Source organism: Psammomys obesus, unplaced genomic scaffold, assembly GCF_907164565.1.
Source record: "Psammomys obesus unplaced genomic scaffold, mPsaObe1.curated_primary_1811, whole genome shotgun sequence".
NCBI lineage: Eukaryota > Metazoa > Chordata > Mammalia > Rodentia > Muridae > Psammomys > Psammomys obesus.
Window position 1 is genome coordinate 7,806,898 of NW_026596240.1, and position 15,964 is coordinate 7,822,861.

Sequence of the window (15,964 nt, forward strand, 5' to 3'; positions counted from 1 at the left end):
ACCATTTCTTCTTTTATTATAAATTTATCCTTTACAATCAATCAATTTACACCTACAATTCCCAATCCACTCAGTTCATTCTAATTTATTTAACTTCCAGAAGAATATAAATAAATCTCTATACAAGTGAGATTGTGCAAATTTATTCTAAGTGCAGTCTTACATTTATTTTTTAAGTAGCAGTCTTATTTTCCTGAACTGACCCAGAATTAGTACTTTATAAACTACAGTACAGCATAAGTTATGTCCCAATGCTGCTGTTGTTTGCTTGTTTTTCCCAGAACAGAAGAGCTGAAAGAGAGTGTGGAAGGTTCAAACTTCACTTGAGGGAAAAGCAGGGATGATAACAGGAACTAGGTAATATTTATGATAATCCTCAGTTTTTGCCAGGAAGTCTCCTGCTTTTTCTGGAAACATCTTTGAGCCTCTGCCAAGCACTACCCACAAGGCTAACCTGGATAAGCATTCCAGTTATTCAATTTCATTCCCCTCCCTCAAATTTTGTTATGAAAACACAGTCATCTCTGCCTTGACAAACCATCCAGATTGCTCTCTGCCAGGCAGGTAAGTGGGAGCTGAAAGATGCTGAGAGACAGACACGGGCTCCCCCTTCACACACAGGAGAAGATATTACTGTTCTCAGGGCACTGTCACTCAGCCCAGGCTACATAGGAAGCTTTCCGGGGCAGACTAAACATGGATATCCTCTTAATTCCTGGATCACGGGAGAAACATAGGACGCTATTAGCATCTCGAGAGAACTAGGCAAAGGAGGAGGGATGGTTTTCTCTACATGTCCTCTCTAACCACACTACCTGGAGTGACACTGGTTGTTCTTCCCTCACAGACAAGATGCTTCCTCACATGGCGCTCGTCAGCATGTCCTGGATGCTGCTCTGCTGCCTGATGCTCCTTTCTCAGGTGCAAGGTGAGACCATTCTGCCTTTCTCACTGAGTTCCCCTGAGTGTTCAGGGTCACAGAGCATAGGAAAGTACCGTGTGGTTATTATGAGGAACATCCACACAAGAAAACTGCCTAAAGATGCTCCCCCATCCTGCCTTCCTCCAGGTCGTTGGTTGTGGAAGGTATCATAGTGGGTGTAACCAGTGTAATAACAAGATTTCTCATTTTGCCAGGATGCTATCCTTTTTATTTTTTTTTTATTTTTCTTTTTAGTTACATTTTGTTAACTCTGTGTCCCAGCTGTATCCCGCTCCCTCATTCCCTCCCCAACCCCACACTCCCTCCCTGGTCTCCTCCCTGCCCCTTTCCAAGTCCACTGGTAGGGGAGGACCTCCTCCCCTTTCATCTGACCCTGTTTTATCAGGTATCTTCAGGGCTGGCTGCAAAGTCCTCCTCTGTGGCCTAACAGACTGCTCCTCCCCTGGGAGGGGGGGTGTCAAACAGCCTGCCCTTGAGATTCTGTTAGAAATAGTCTGTGTTCCCCTTACTTTGGAAAACTACTTGGTTACTGAGCTACCACAGGCCACATCCGAGCAGAAGTTCTAGGTTATATCCATAGATGGTCCTTGGTTGAGTGTCAGTCTCAGAAAAGACCCTGTGCCCAGATATATTTGGTCCTTGTAGAGCTCCTATCCTTTCCATATCATACTAATTTCCCTTCTTTCATATGATTCCCTGCACTCTGCCAAGGTTTGGTTATGAGTCTTAGTGTCTGCTTTGAAACACTGCTAGGTAGAGTCTTTCAGATGCCTTTTGTGGTAGACTCCTGTCATAAGTTCAATGCACATCCCATTTGTCTTTCTCAATGAGGATTAATCACCTTCGCCTGTGTCCACTTTCTTGATTATCTTCTTTAGGTGTGTAGATTTCATTATGTTTATCATGTCTTGTAGGTCTATATAAGCGAGTATATACCAAGTTTGTCTTTCTCCTTTTGGGATACTTCACTCAGAATGATCTTTTCTAGATCCCACCACTTGCCTGCAAATTTCATGATTTCCTCCTTTTTGATTGCTGAGTAGTATTCCATTGTGTAAAAATACCACAATTTCTGTATCCATTTCTCCGTTGATGGACATCTGGGTTGTTTCCAAGTTCTGGCTATTACAAATAAAGCTGCTACGAACATGGTTGAACAAATGTCCTTGTTGTGTACTTGAGCAAATTTTGGGTATATACCTAGGGGTGGTATAGCTGGGTCTTGAGGTAGCACTACTCCTAGTTGTCTGAGAAAGCGCCAGATTGACTTCCAGAGTGGTTGAACCAGTTTACATTCCCACCAGCAATGGAGGAGGGTTCCCTTTTCTCCACAACCTCTCCAGCATGTGCTATCACTTGAGTTTTTCATCTTGGCCATTCTGATGGGTGTAAGGTGAAATCTCAGGGTCGTTTTGATTTGCATTTCCCTAATGGCTAATGAGGTTGAGCATTTCTTTAAGTGTTTCTCTGCCATTCGATGTTCCTCTTTCGAGAATTCTCTGTTTAGCTCTGTTCTCCATTTTTTAAGTGGATTACTTGGTTTGTTGCTTTTCTGCTTCTTTAGTTCTTTATATATACTTGATATTAGCCCTCTGTCAGATAAAGGGTTGGTGAAGATTCTTTCCCAATCTGTAGGCTGTCTATTTGTTTTGATGACTGTCTTTTGCTTTACAGAAGCTTTTCAGTTTCATGAGGTCCCATTTATTGATTGTTGCTCTTAGAGCCTGTGCTGTTGGTGTTCTGTTCAGGAAGTTGTCTCCTGTGCCAATGAGTTCTAGGCTGTTTCCCACTTTTTTTTCCAGCTGATTTAGAGTATCTGGTTTTATGTTGAGGTCCTTGATCCACTTGGACTTTAGATTTGTGCAGGGTGATAAATATGGATCTATTTTCATTTTTCTGCATGTAGACATCCAGTTGGTCCAGCACCATTTGTTGAAGACGCTGTCTTTTTTCCATTGAATGGATTTGGCTTCTTTGTCAAATATTGAGTATTCATAGGTGTGTGGGTTTATTTCCGGGTCTTCTATGTGATTCCATTGATCCTCCTTTCTGTTTCTATGCCAATACCATGCAGTTTTTATTACTGTTGCCCTGTAGTACAGCTTGAGATCGGGAATGGAGATACCTCCAGATGATCTGTTGTTGTACAGGATCGTTTTGGAGATTCTGGGTGTTTTGTTTCTCCATATGAAGCTGAGAATCTTTTTTTCAAGGTCTGTAAAGAATTGAGTTGGTATTTTGATGGGAATTGCATTGAATCTGTAGATTGCTTTTGGCAGGATGGCCATTTTCACAATGTTAATCCTACCAATCCATGAGCACGGGAGATCTTTCCATCTTCTGAGATCTTCTTCAATTTCTTTCTTCAAAGACTTGAAGTTTTTCTCAAACAGGTCTTTCACTTGCTTGGTTAGAGTCACACCAAGGTACTTTATGTTATTAGTGGCTATTGTGAAGGGTGTTGTTTCCCTAATTTGTTTCTCAGCCTTTTTGTCTTTGGTATACAAGAGGGCTTCTGATTTTTTTGAGTTGATTTTGTATCCTGCCACTTTGCTGAAGGTGTTTATCAGCTGAAGAAGTTCTCTGGTTGAATCTTTGGGTTCGCTCATGTATACTATCATATCATCTGCAAATAGTGACACTTTGACCTCTTCCTTTCCGATTTGTATCTCCTTGATCTCCTTTAGTTGTCTTATTGCTCTGGCTAGGACTTCAAGTACAATGTTAAAGAGATATGGAGAGAGTGGGCAGCCTTGTCTTGTCCCTGATTTCAGTGGGATTGATTTAAGTTTCTCTCCATTGAGTTTGATGTTGGCTATAGGCTTGCTGTATATTGCCTTTACTATCTTTAGGTATGTGCCTTGTATCCCTGATCTCTCCAAGACTTTAAACATAAATGGATGTTGGACTTTGTCAAATGCTTTTTCAGCATCTAAGGAGATGATCATGTGGTTTTTCTCCTTCATTTTGTTTATGTGGTGGATTACATTGATGGATTTCCGTATGTTGAACCACCCTTGCATGACTGGGATGAAGCCTACTTGGTCATGGTGGATGATATCTTTGATGTGTTCTTGGATTCGGTTTGCAAGTATTTTATTGAGTATTTTTGCATCAATGTTCATAAGAGAGATAGGTCTGAAGTTCTCTTTTTTTGTTGGATCTTTGTGTGGTTTAGGTATCAAAGTGACTGTGGCTTCATAGAATGAGTTTGGTAGTGTTCCTTCTGTTTCTATTTTATGGAATAGTTTGAGGAGAATTGGTGTTAGTACTTCTTTGAAGGTCTTGTAGAATTCTGCGCTGAAGACATCTGGTCCAGGGCTTTTTTTGGAGGGGAGACTGTTAATGACTGCTTCAATTTCCTTGGGAGATATAGGACTATTCAGTCTTTCTACCTGATCTTGACTTAATTTTGGTAGATGGAATCTGTCAAGAAAGTTATCCATTTCATTTAGATTTTCAAATTTTGTGCCATATAGGCTTTTGTAGTATGACCTAATAATCGTTTGGATTTCCTCAGTGTCTGTAGTTATGTCCCCATTTTCCTTTCTGATTTTGCTGATTTGTATGGTTTCTCTCTGCTTTTTAGTTAGTTTGGCTAAGGGTTTGTCTATCTTGTTGATTTTCTCAAAGAACCAGCTTTTTGTTTCATTGATTCTTTGGATAATTTTATTTGTTTCTAATTGATTGATTTCTGCCCTTAGTTTGATTATTTCCAGCTGTCTGCTCCTCTTGGGTTTATCTGCTTCTTTTTTTTCTAGGTTTTTCAGTTGGGCCATTAAGTTGTTTGTATGTGATGTTACGGAATTCTTCTTGTAGGCACTTAGTGCTATAAATTTTCCTCTGAGCACTGCTTTCAATGTGTACCATAAATTTGGGTATGTTGTGCCTTCATTTTCATTGAATTCTAGAAAGTCTTTAATTTCTTTCTTTATTTCTTCCTTGACCCAGCTGTCATTGAGTAGTAAGTTGTTCAGTTTCCATGTGCGTGTCCTCTTTTTGTTGTTTCTGTTGTTGTTGATGTCCAGCTTTAGTCCATGGTGGTCAGATAGTATACAAGGGATTATTTCAATCCTTTTGTATCTGTTGAGGCTTGCTTTGTGACCAACTATATGGTCTATTTTAGAGAAGGTTCCATGTGGTGCTGAAAAGAAGGTGTACTCTTTTGAGTTTGGGTGAAAAGATCTGTAGACATCTATTAGGTCCATTTGATTTAGGGATTCTGTGAGTATTTTTATTTCCCTATTTGGTGTCTGTCTGGTTGATCTGTCCCTTGATGAGAGTGGGGTGTTGAAGTCTCCCACTATTAAGCTATTAGGATCAATGTATGATTTAAGCTTTAATATTGTTTCATTTACGAATGTAGGTGCTCTTGTATTTGGGGCATAGATATTCAAAATTGTGATGTCCTTTTGTTGGATTTTTCCTTTGATGAGAATATAGTGGCCCTCCTTATCTTTTTTGATTAACTTGGGTTGAAAGTCTATTTTATTAGATATTAGGATGGCTACTCCAGCTTGTTTTCTGGAACCATTTGCTTGAAAAACATTTTTCCAGCCCTTTACTCTGAGGTAGTGTTTATCTTTGTTGCATAGGTATGTTTCTTGGATGCAACAGAATGTTGGGTCCTGTTTCCGTAACCATTCTGTTAGTCTGTGTCTTTTTATTGGTGAGTTGAGTCCATTAATATTGATAGATAATATTGACCAATGCATGTTAGTTCCTTTTGTAATGGAGTCGATGATCTTACCTTGTTTTCTTTTCCTTTTTGTTGGGATATTATCTGTATGCCCTGTTTTCTTGGGTGAATTCGTTTTCGTTGGATTGGAGTTTTCCTTCTAGTATCTTCTGTAGGGTTGGTTTGCTGTATAGATATTGCGTAAATTTAGTTTTGTCATGGAATATTTTGTTTTCTCCATCTATGTTGATTGAAAGCTTTGCAGGGTATAGTAGTCTGGGTTGACATTTGTGATCTCTTAGAGTCTCCATGATGCTTGCCCAGGCCCTTCTGGCTTTCATAGTTTCTGATGAGAAGTATGGTGTGATTCTGATAGGTCTACCTTCATATGTTACTTGGCCTTTTTCCCTTGCTGCTTTTAATATCTTTTCTTTGTTCTGTAGATTTAGTGTTTTGACTATGATGTGACGTGATGTGTTTCTTTTCTGGTCTAGTCTATTTGGTGTTCTGTAGGCCTCTTGTATATTTATGGACATCTCTTTCTTTAAGTTGGGAAAATTTTCTTCTATGATTTTCTTGAAAATATTTTCTGGACCTTGGAGCCTGGAGTCTTCTTTTTCATGAATTCCTATTATTCTTAGATTTTGTCTTTTCATAGCATCCTTGATTTCTTGGATATTTTGTGATTGGAACTTTTCTGATTTTACTTTTTCTTTGAGAGAAGTATCAATTTCTGCAAGTGTGTCTTCAGCTCCAGAGATTCTCTCTTCCATCTCTTGTATTCTGTTGGTGATGCTTACTTTTGTGGTTCCTGATCTTTTCTCCAAGTTCTCCAGCTCAAGAGTTTTCTCATTTTGTGTTTTCTTTATTGATTCTAATTCTGTTTTCATGACTTGCACCATTTCTTTTATGTGTTTGAATTTGGATTCCTGTCTCTCTACGATGGACTCTATTTCTTTGTTCATTTCCTTTTTGTATGCCACTAATTTTTTCTCTACTTGTGCCTCTATTTGTTTGGCTATGTTTGCCTGTGTTTCTTTAAGGGTTTTGTCTATTTCTTCTTTCTTTACCTCCAATTGACTGGCCAACTCTTTGAAAGATTTGTTCATTTCCTCCTTATGAGCCTCAAATAATTGAGCAAGCATGGCTTTAAGGTCATTTTCCTGTGCTTCTGATGAATTGGAGTATCCATCGATTTTGGGGTTTGCTGGTGAAGTCATGATGTCCTGATTTATGTTGGAAGTGTTCTTTCGCCTACCCCTGGCCATTGGCTTATCTGAGACCTTCCCTGTTTGTTTTTGGATTCTGCTGATCAGACTGGTACTGTCTCTCTCTCGAGTCTGGAGAATTCTTCAGGAAGTTGAGAGAGGTCCGTGGCCTTAGCGTATGCTGAGGACTAGCTGTACCTAGGGGAGGAAAGTACGCAGGCGCAAACAGAGGCAAATGCAAGCGTGCGTGCGTGCGTGTGTATATGTGTGTGTGTGTGTAAGTGGGTGTGGGCGTGTGTCTCGAGGGACAGAGTGATGGCTAATGTTGAAACCTTGAGTGTGTGGGAGGGGCTTTGCAATGTATATGTCGCAGGTGCTAGTGATGATCGCAGCGCAATTTCTGGCATTAACTGCCTTAACTCCTCAATTAGACCCACAGAGCAGGAACTTCAATGTTCCAAGTGCCCCTCTGTTTCCCAAAGTGGGTATATGGGTGGGAGGGGGTTCGATGCCTGGCTTCTGTTTTAGAAGAACCCAGGATCAGTGGAGCTGCAGATTCTCGAGGGTGCACTCACTTACAGGCAGGACACTTGGCAGAAATCAGCGTATCTGGGCTCTCTGCTCTCTGGTTTGGCCCTGCTTCTTTGATGTGCTCCGCCAGTTCCGTGCTGCTGTCACTGCCAGGTTATGAGGTCTTGCTGCAGCTGGAGATTTCAGGGTGGTCACGTCAGTGGGAATCGGGGTAACCAGCCTTTCTGTTCTCTGGTTTGGCCCTGGTTAGTCTTAAACTGGAGGGCTGATGTGCCCCGCCAGCTCAGTGCTGCTCCGCTACCAGGTTAGAAAGTCCCGCTGCGACTGGAGACTGGGTTGCTAGTCCAGATGCTTTCTGGGAAGTCCTGGGGTCTCTTTACTGTGCTCTCCAAGCTTCGGAGGCCCAGCGCCTGGTGTGTCTAGCTTGTATGGCGTTTCTGTCTGGTTTTGGTGAGTATATAGCGTATTCTCTGTCACTGTGGGATTGGGCGGGCCGTACCGTCAGTGATGGTGCTCCTGCGGAGCTAATATGGTGTCTAGCAGACTCGGGCCCTGGGAGGATGGTGCAGCCGCCGCGCGCGAATCTGGGGCTCCGAGACACAGTACTGCTGGCCTTTGCCGATAAAGGGCTTGGGGCTCCGCCTCAGTGGCTGCAGGCCCCAGGCAGTTAGGTCTGTGCTGAGAAAGGTGAGTCAGCTGTGCCGAGGAGGAGGGAGGTCTGGGGGAGGGGAGTGCGGAGAGATCAAAGGATCGTTTCTCACCTTCCCCAAACAAGTCCCTGGGTGACCCGAGACCAAGGTTTTCACCTCCTGCGATGTTCCCTGTTGTTTAGAAAGTCTCTCAGTTGTTTCCCTGGCTTCAGAAGTTCTTCCACTCACCAACTCAGAACTTTATCTCTTCCACAGCTCGGAAACTGTGTGTGCTAGTCGCCATCTTGGCTCCGCCCCCGGATGCTATCCTTTATGTTGATAAGATGAAAAGGGGAAATGTGATGGCTAATAAAGAACTGTGTGAGAGAAGAAGAGTGAACAACTGAAGTTAAGCCTATCTGTACAGAGTTCATAGAGTCATGGATTAATATATAGGAAGAGAGAAAAATGAGACTGAAATCATTGACTGCATCTGTTCACTATAAAAGCTGTAACAAAGGCCAAAAACATACCCTATTTGACCTACCATTTACATCCCACCTTTTATTTCATCTTATTGATCTATTTATCTCACCCCCGTCCTCCCCAGGTGAAGACTCCCTGTAGGAAATTCCGTCCCCACGCATTAGTTGTCCTCAGGCTCCCGGGCTTATGGTTCCTACTGCTATACTTTGTTTCAGATACCACAGTCCTGGTTCGATGCAGAAGTGAGTGCTGGGCATGAGAAGGTGCATGTGGTCATGGGGAAATACTGGTTTCCTCTCCTCCTAGTTTATTGTGTCTGAGATGAATAGTTGACTTTTAAGATAACCTGTCCCCTCACCTGCCTCTGCCTTGCCATTATCCAGTAATGTCTAAATCTCCCTTTCATTTTGCTCCTTACACAGCTGGCCTGCCAGAAGAGACCTTCAGGGCACCTCGTGTCTGTGCTCAGTGGAGCTGAAGCTTCCTTTGTCTCCTCCATGGTGAAGAGCACAGGGAACACCTATCAATATATCTGGATTGGGCTCCATGACCCCACCCTGGTACGATTCACTATTCTCCATTTCATCTCAAGAGTTATTATCATGCAGGCACACTCTGTGCCTCTCCTGAAAGAACCCTAGAAGACATAGATATCAGATAAAGCATAGCACTGAGACCAGGGAAACCATCAGGAACATTTTAGAGCTGAGCTCTACTAGGGTCCTAGGCTTCAGATGAAGTTCATGTGCCTGTTATTGACTTTTACAGAAGTCCACAAGAAAAATTGGAAGCACACAGTATTGTCAAGAAACAGTGAGGGAAGGGGCTACAGCTGGGATGCAAAGTGACCAAACTATAATATCTAAGAATAAAAATTTAATTAAAAAAGAAACAGAATAGAGAGAAAATTTATATTTTCTCTCTAAATTATAAATTGTATCTCTAAATTTTCTCTCTAAAATATAAATTTTCTCTCTACAAAATAAACATTCTAATTCCATTTTAGAGGAAACTGTTAATTTACCAACATTTATATTTTAAATACATTCAATGGGTCCTAATTTCATCAGTAGTTTCTGGGTTTATAAATAGAAGTGAACAACTGTGATTTCTATTGGTATGCTCTTGAAAGCTGAGTATGATTAACCGAGTTCGGGGATGTTGAGAGAGGATCCAGGGTTTCATTGAAAGTGTCACAGAGGCAGAGCTTTGAGGATCCTTCCTTTCACCTGGATACCTCCTCATCAGGGTGAAGAACCCAATGGAGGCGGATGGGAATGGAGTAACAATGATGTGATGAATTACTTTAACTGGGAAAGGAACCCATCCAACTGTTTGGACCGTGGTTTCTGTGGCAGCTTGTCCAGAGCTTCTGGTAAGGAAAAAAAAAGTCCTTGCCTAAATGCATGCCCCTCTTCTGTGTCCCTGGGTACCTCTGAGCTAGCAAATGGAATATGTTCTTGTTCTCTTTCATCTTCTTTTTTGGCTTCTTGGGTATCTCCTTCACCCTAGCTTGTACCATTGTGGAGCAGGAGGGAGTGTTTTTCAAATCAAGGCTACAGACTGAGGCAATTTTTCATTATGTTCCCAAGATCCATGGTTCTTAATTAATGAACCCCTTTTCTCTTCCCAGGATTTTTGAAATGGAGAGATAATGTATGTGACATGAAGCTGCCCTATGTCTGCAAATTCAAGGATTAGGTTTATCCAGATACAAACAGCCCAAATTTTTCCAGAAGCCCATCACGGACAAGGGACAAATATGAATATTTACCCAGGAAGTGACTGTGTTATCTACAGTCCACATCAGAGCTCTCACCTGCTATTTTCAGATTTTCCCTTTATTACTTTGGCACAGGTTGTGCCCTCAAGTCTTGGAAAACAATAATTAAACTTCAGTCACACGTTGAGTTTTTGTGTTCCATTAAAAATATTAATACTGCCTGTGTTGTTATCCATGTGAGTACAGGCATGTGACTGTCACGGAATGCCTATGGAGATCAGAGGGTAACTTTTAGGAATCAGCTCTTGCCTTTATCTGTTGAAACAGGTTCTTTTTTTTAAATTTCTGCTGCACAGTAAGTTAACAAGTGTCAGAGAAATTGTTTTATTTTCTCTGCTTTCCATCTTTCCATTTGAGTACTGAATTTGCTAATGGGTTCCACTCACTCCAGCTATTTTTTAGTAAGTTCTCTGGAAATTATGGCAAATCAAATATGTTCATCAATCTTGAGAAACAGAAATTTTACCTTCTAAGCCATCTTGCTGGGCCTGTGCAACATTTTTTTAATTAATTTTTTAATACAATATATTCTGATCACACTTTTCTCTCCTTCCAACTTCAGATCATCCTTACGTCCTACCCACCAAATTTTATGCCATTTTTTTCTTTCATTTAAAAAAACAAAACAAAACACAACAAAACAAAAAAGAAACAGGTTTTATACAAAGATATGAAAATGGAAATCAAATATTCAAGCAAATAACCAATAAGACAAAGTTTGCAAAGGTGATAAATGAGACATGAGAATTTCATCTCACTTCCGTCTATACAGACAGTAGGTAATGGTGCATGCTTGCCACTGCACTGTAACGAAGAATGTGAACCCTGTTCACTGAGGGTTGTGTTACGATGATATGAAGACATTGTGTTCACTCACAGTCATTGCTCCAGGTGGAGGCTGATGGCTGATGCTTTTAATAATTCAAGTATCATCTTTGAAGTGTAACATTAAAAATTGGAATGACAATGCTGAAAACATGGAATTACCATAAAAATACAGACAGAAAAACTCAAGAACCTTATTAGTCTCCTTCCCACAAGACAAAAGAAAACTTAAAATAATTTAATAAGTTCTCTGTGAATTAATGAGAGCATAGAAGCAGGAGAGAAAATCCCTTTCCTGGTGTTTACAGAAGAACTGAAGGCATAACTCCCTCGCTCTACACCTATAATCTCCTGGGAAAAAGGCTGAGTGCCAACTAAGTGTGCATCCTTGTTGAAAGAAAGACACTCCTGTTGGTTCAATTCTAGGGAGACCCTAATATTCCCATAGTATTTTCCCCCTCACATCACACACCAGGTTCTCACAGAAAAGCCAAGAGATCTCTTTAAGACCTCATCTGAGGGAAGAGAAAGGAACTTTGACATCAGCCTTAAAATCCTTAACTCTTAATTCTTGAATCTCACTCAGAAAGGGAAATAAAAGAGCCATGGAGCTGGATGGAGGGGGGAACTGGGAAAAAGAGGGTATGGGGAGGGGAGCAGTGGTGGGTATTAAGAGTAGAGAGAGCAGGGAGGGGCATGTGTGAAGAAGGGAGAGGGAACGTGGGATTAGGAGAGGAGAAGGGAGGATTTTATGGGGGGATATAAATTGAATAAAATGTAATTAAAAAAAGAGTAGAGAGAGCAAGGGAGAGAAAGGCCAGTGAGTACATGAAAATTGGAGGTGAGAGGTATCTCTGGAATGTGCCAGAGACTTGGGATAGGGGAGTCCCCAGGAAGTCTACAGGGCCATCCTTGCTGAAACTTCTAGGAGCAGAGGGGAATGTGGAGCCAGAAGTGTCCACTTCCTGTACCCAAGCAGAGCTACCAGTGAAGGAATAAGGCTATCAACCTACCCTAAAACAGCTTTGACCCAAAATTTGTCCTGCCTACAAGTATGCAGAGACCAAGATGGAACAAAGCTTGAGGGAACGGCCAACCAAAGACTGGCCCTACTTGAGACCCATCCCATAGGTGAGAACCAATCCCTGACACTACAATTCTTCTCTGCTATGCTTATAGACAAGAGTCTATAAGTTAACACAGCTCCACTGTGAGGTTTCACTCAGAAGCTGTTGAAACAGATGCAGAGACACACATTAGGCAGAGCTTGGGAAGTCCTATGGAAGAGTTGGGGGAATGATTCATGGAGGTGGAAAGGTCAAGAAATTCATGAGAAGACCTACAGAGTCAACTAACCTAGGCCCATGGTGGCTCATAGAGACTGAACCACCAACAAAAGAGCATGCTTGGATTGGCACCAGGCCACCTACCCATAATGTAGCAGATGTACAGCTTGGTCTTCATGTGGTTTCCCCAACAACTGGAGCAGGGCCCTCTCTGACTCTGATGCCTCCATTTGGATCCCATTCCCCTAAATAGGCTGCCTTGTTTGGCCTCAGTGGGAGAGGATGTGCCTACTTCTGCAGCAACTTAATGTGCCAGAGCAAGCTGGTATCCATTAGGAAACTCTCCTTCCTGAAAAGGAGGAGGGAGAATGTGGGAGGAGGGGTGTGTGAGGGGAGACTTGGAGGAGAGAACAGGGGGAAGGTTGCAATCAGGATGTAAAGTGAATAAATAAATCAATTTAAAACTGATGGCCAACTGTCAGACAGAGTGAATGGAATTTTATTTAAGAAGTGGGAAATAGTAAGAGCTGGAGAGGACAGGAACTCCACAAGGAGAGCAACAGAACAAGAAAAATTTGAACACAGGGAACTTCCCAGAGACTCATACTCCAACCAAGGACTATTCATGGAGATAACATAGAACCCCTTCACAGATGTAGCCCATGGCAGGTCAGTGTCCAAGTGGGTTACCTAGTAATGGGAAGAGGGTCTGCCTCTGACATAATCTGATTGGCCTGCTCTTTGATCACCTCCCCCTGAGGGGAGAGCAGCCTTACCAGGCCACAGAAGAGGACAATGCAGCCACTTTTGATGAGAACTGATAGACTAAGATCAGAAAGGAGAGGAGAACCTCCCCTATCAGTGAACTTGGGGAGGGGCATGCATGCAGAAAGGGGAGGGAAGGTGGGGTCGGGAGGGGAGGAGGGAGGGACTTATGGGGGGATACAAAATGAATAAAGTGTAATTTAAAAAAATGAAACAAAAAAATTGACTCTTGCCATAGATTAGCTTAGGCAAAGAATTTACCCAACTTCTCCATTCTTCATACTTCCTGTTTTGGCCAATAAACCACTTTCTAAATCCTGACCTGGTGTGTAAGACCTCACAAACAGTGATATTTATATTTTATTCATTTATTTTTGTGTATGAGTGTGCATGTACATATGTATAAGCAGTAACCCTTGTGTTTTTCATTTTTTTAAAAGGTCTACCTTATTGTGTGGTATGCAGTACCTTAATGTCTTGAGACTTTTCAGTTCAGCCCTGATAGCTGAAATAGATCAGTTCTTTAATTTTTTTATATTGATTACAGTTTATTCACTTTGTATCCCAGCTGTAGCCCCCTTCTTCATTCCCTCTCAATCTTACCCTCCCTCCCTCATCTCCTCTCTGCCCCTTTCCAAGTCCACTGATATGGGAGGTCCTCCTCCCCTTCCATCTGATCCTAGCTTATCAGGTCTCATCAGAACTGGCTGTATTGTCTTTTCTCCCCCCTCACTGACCTATGATACCACACCTAACGTTAAAAAAAATGTCACTTCAAGACTGATCAGTACATAAGAATATCAAGTTGCTGGTATAGAAAGCATATACTGTTGGATTTCCTACTGGTTCATTATACAGTGAAAATAACCCAACTATTACAGAAGCCTCTCTATTCTCAACACATATCAGATAATATTATGTGTACAACCATCTGGTGCATTATAAAATGTGCTTGACAGCTCAGGTTAATATCATGATCATCAGAGCCAGACTAAAATATAGCACAATTTGTGGACATGTCTATAATGTAGGATATTTAAAATGAGTATGCTGAGAAGGGGCAGGAGGTCTACACGAGGTTGGGACACCGTCACCTTGAGCTGGCTGGAGCCTCTGGGAGGCGAGGGGGCAGGCTACTAGTCTCCGGGTTGGGTTTCAGATGCCATTCTGCGACTTCCTGGGCTCGTGTGGAGGTTCTCTGTGAAGCTGGAGGTGCTCCCCGGGCACTGGACCACAGTCCACAACTATTCACGAGCAAGCCGGTCACCATCAGACCCAGAGGTGGGCGAGAAGGGAACGCAAGGCTCTCCGGGGTCAGAGGCAGGTAACCCTGTGGCTGGGCAGAACTCATTCCGGCCACAGCAGCAAATGTCCACAAGCTGGTCGCCTAGCTCTGCAGAGTCCGACAGTCCTAGCAGAGTCATTCACGCTGCCCAGTGACTTTCTTCCTCCTCTGTGTGGGTGGGTAGGTGCTGCAGGGTGCAAGAGGGTTAGCCAGCGGTATCCAGTACTCCACAAGGCAGAATCAAGATAAGAACTGCTCATTGGTACTGGAATTTACCAGTATATAGGACGAGACTGAAGGAAATAGAGACTTAGTTTTGCAAGTTCCTTGCCTGCACTTCCTATTTACGAAATAATGAAAAGGAAGACACAAGTCAACCAGGACTTCTATGTTAGGAGAGTGTAGACTACCACTGGCAAGAGAATGGAAGGTGTTTACTCTAAGGCTGAAAGTTCGTTAGTCTAGTTTTCCTGGTCTAGAGGATTAAATAGTGTTATTTAATTTTCCACGGGGGCCAAATATAGGAATACCAGGATTATGGAGGGAAGATTGCTAGGAATCTTATCCTTGTCCTATGACTTGATGCATGTGGAAAATATTTCTCTGGAAAGAATCATCATGTGCAGAGCTCTGCATTGTGGGATAATTCCTCCAGTACCCAAAGAAGATGAGACACATTTAGATCAGTTTCAGTCAAACGGTCACTAGCACAAGTCATTTGGAAGCCATTCCATTAGGACTATGTGGAAGCAGAGAGCACCCCAGTGTTTGCTTACAGCACACAAGCTTCAGAAGTATGTGGGAAAGCTTTGCTAGAATAGTAATTATAACTCTACTTAAGCACTTCGACTTGAAAATAATTTTTATTTTATTCATTTTTTTTTTATAATCTGGTGATGGATTTCATTCTTATAGACCTTTCCTAGCGTATGTGTGGACCTTAACATTGGAAGAAAACAAGTCAATATTTTTTTGTTTCTGCTCTGTGAACTCTTTTCAATGTCCCAATTTTATCTTTTTCTTTTCTTCCTTTTTTCTTGCTTCCCCGTGCTTTCTCTTTCCTTCTAATTTCAATTATTATCTTTTTCATTCTCCTCTTCTTAAATTTTTTTCCTGATATAATTTTTTCCCATTTAAAAATTTGAGAGATTTTGTTGTAAATACAAGAGGGGTAAGAAAGTTCAATACTCTATTTGTACCCTTATGGTAAGTCCAATGGACTAATATTTTAAAACTTTACTCTACAGAAGGTTGTTTGTTCAGGTTAGATCAAGTTTTGCTAAACGTTATGCTTCAAGGATGTTATTTGAGGAGAACAGCTTACACAATATCAGACTCAATGTGTCTCAACATGAAGGGCTTGAACAGTCAGTCAGTGTGAAAGGAGAGCAAGGCCTTCCTCTGTGCGCATCATCTTCCACAAGCCCTGTCCACAGTTTAATCATAGTATGCCAATCCATTCAAAACTACACTGTTTCTTAGGAACAATGGTTGGAATGGAGATCTTCTTAGTCCCAGAGGTTCTATCTATAACAACTCTGCATG

At 41.8% G+C, this 15,964-nt stretch overlaps 1 pseudogene; it reads left to right on the top strand.

Annotated features, from left to right (window-relative positions):
• Positions 1–852: 852 nt before the first annotated feature.
• On the top strand, positions 853–10,202 carry LOC129668451 (regenerating islet-derived protein 3-beta-like; annotated as a pseudogene).
• Positions 10,203–15,964: the final 5,762 nt, after the last annotated feature.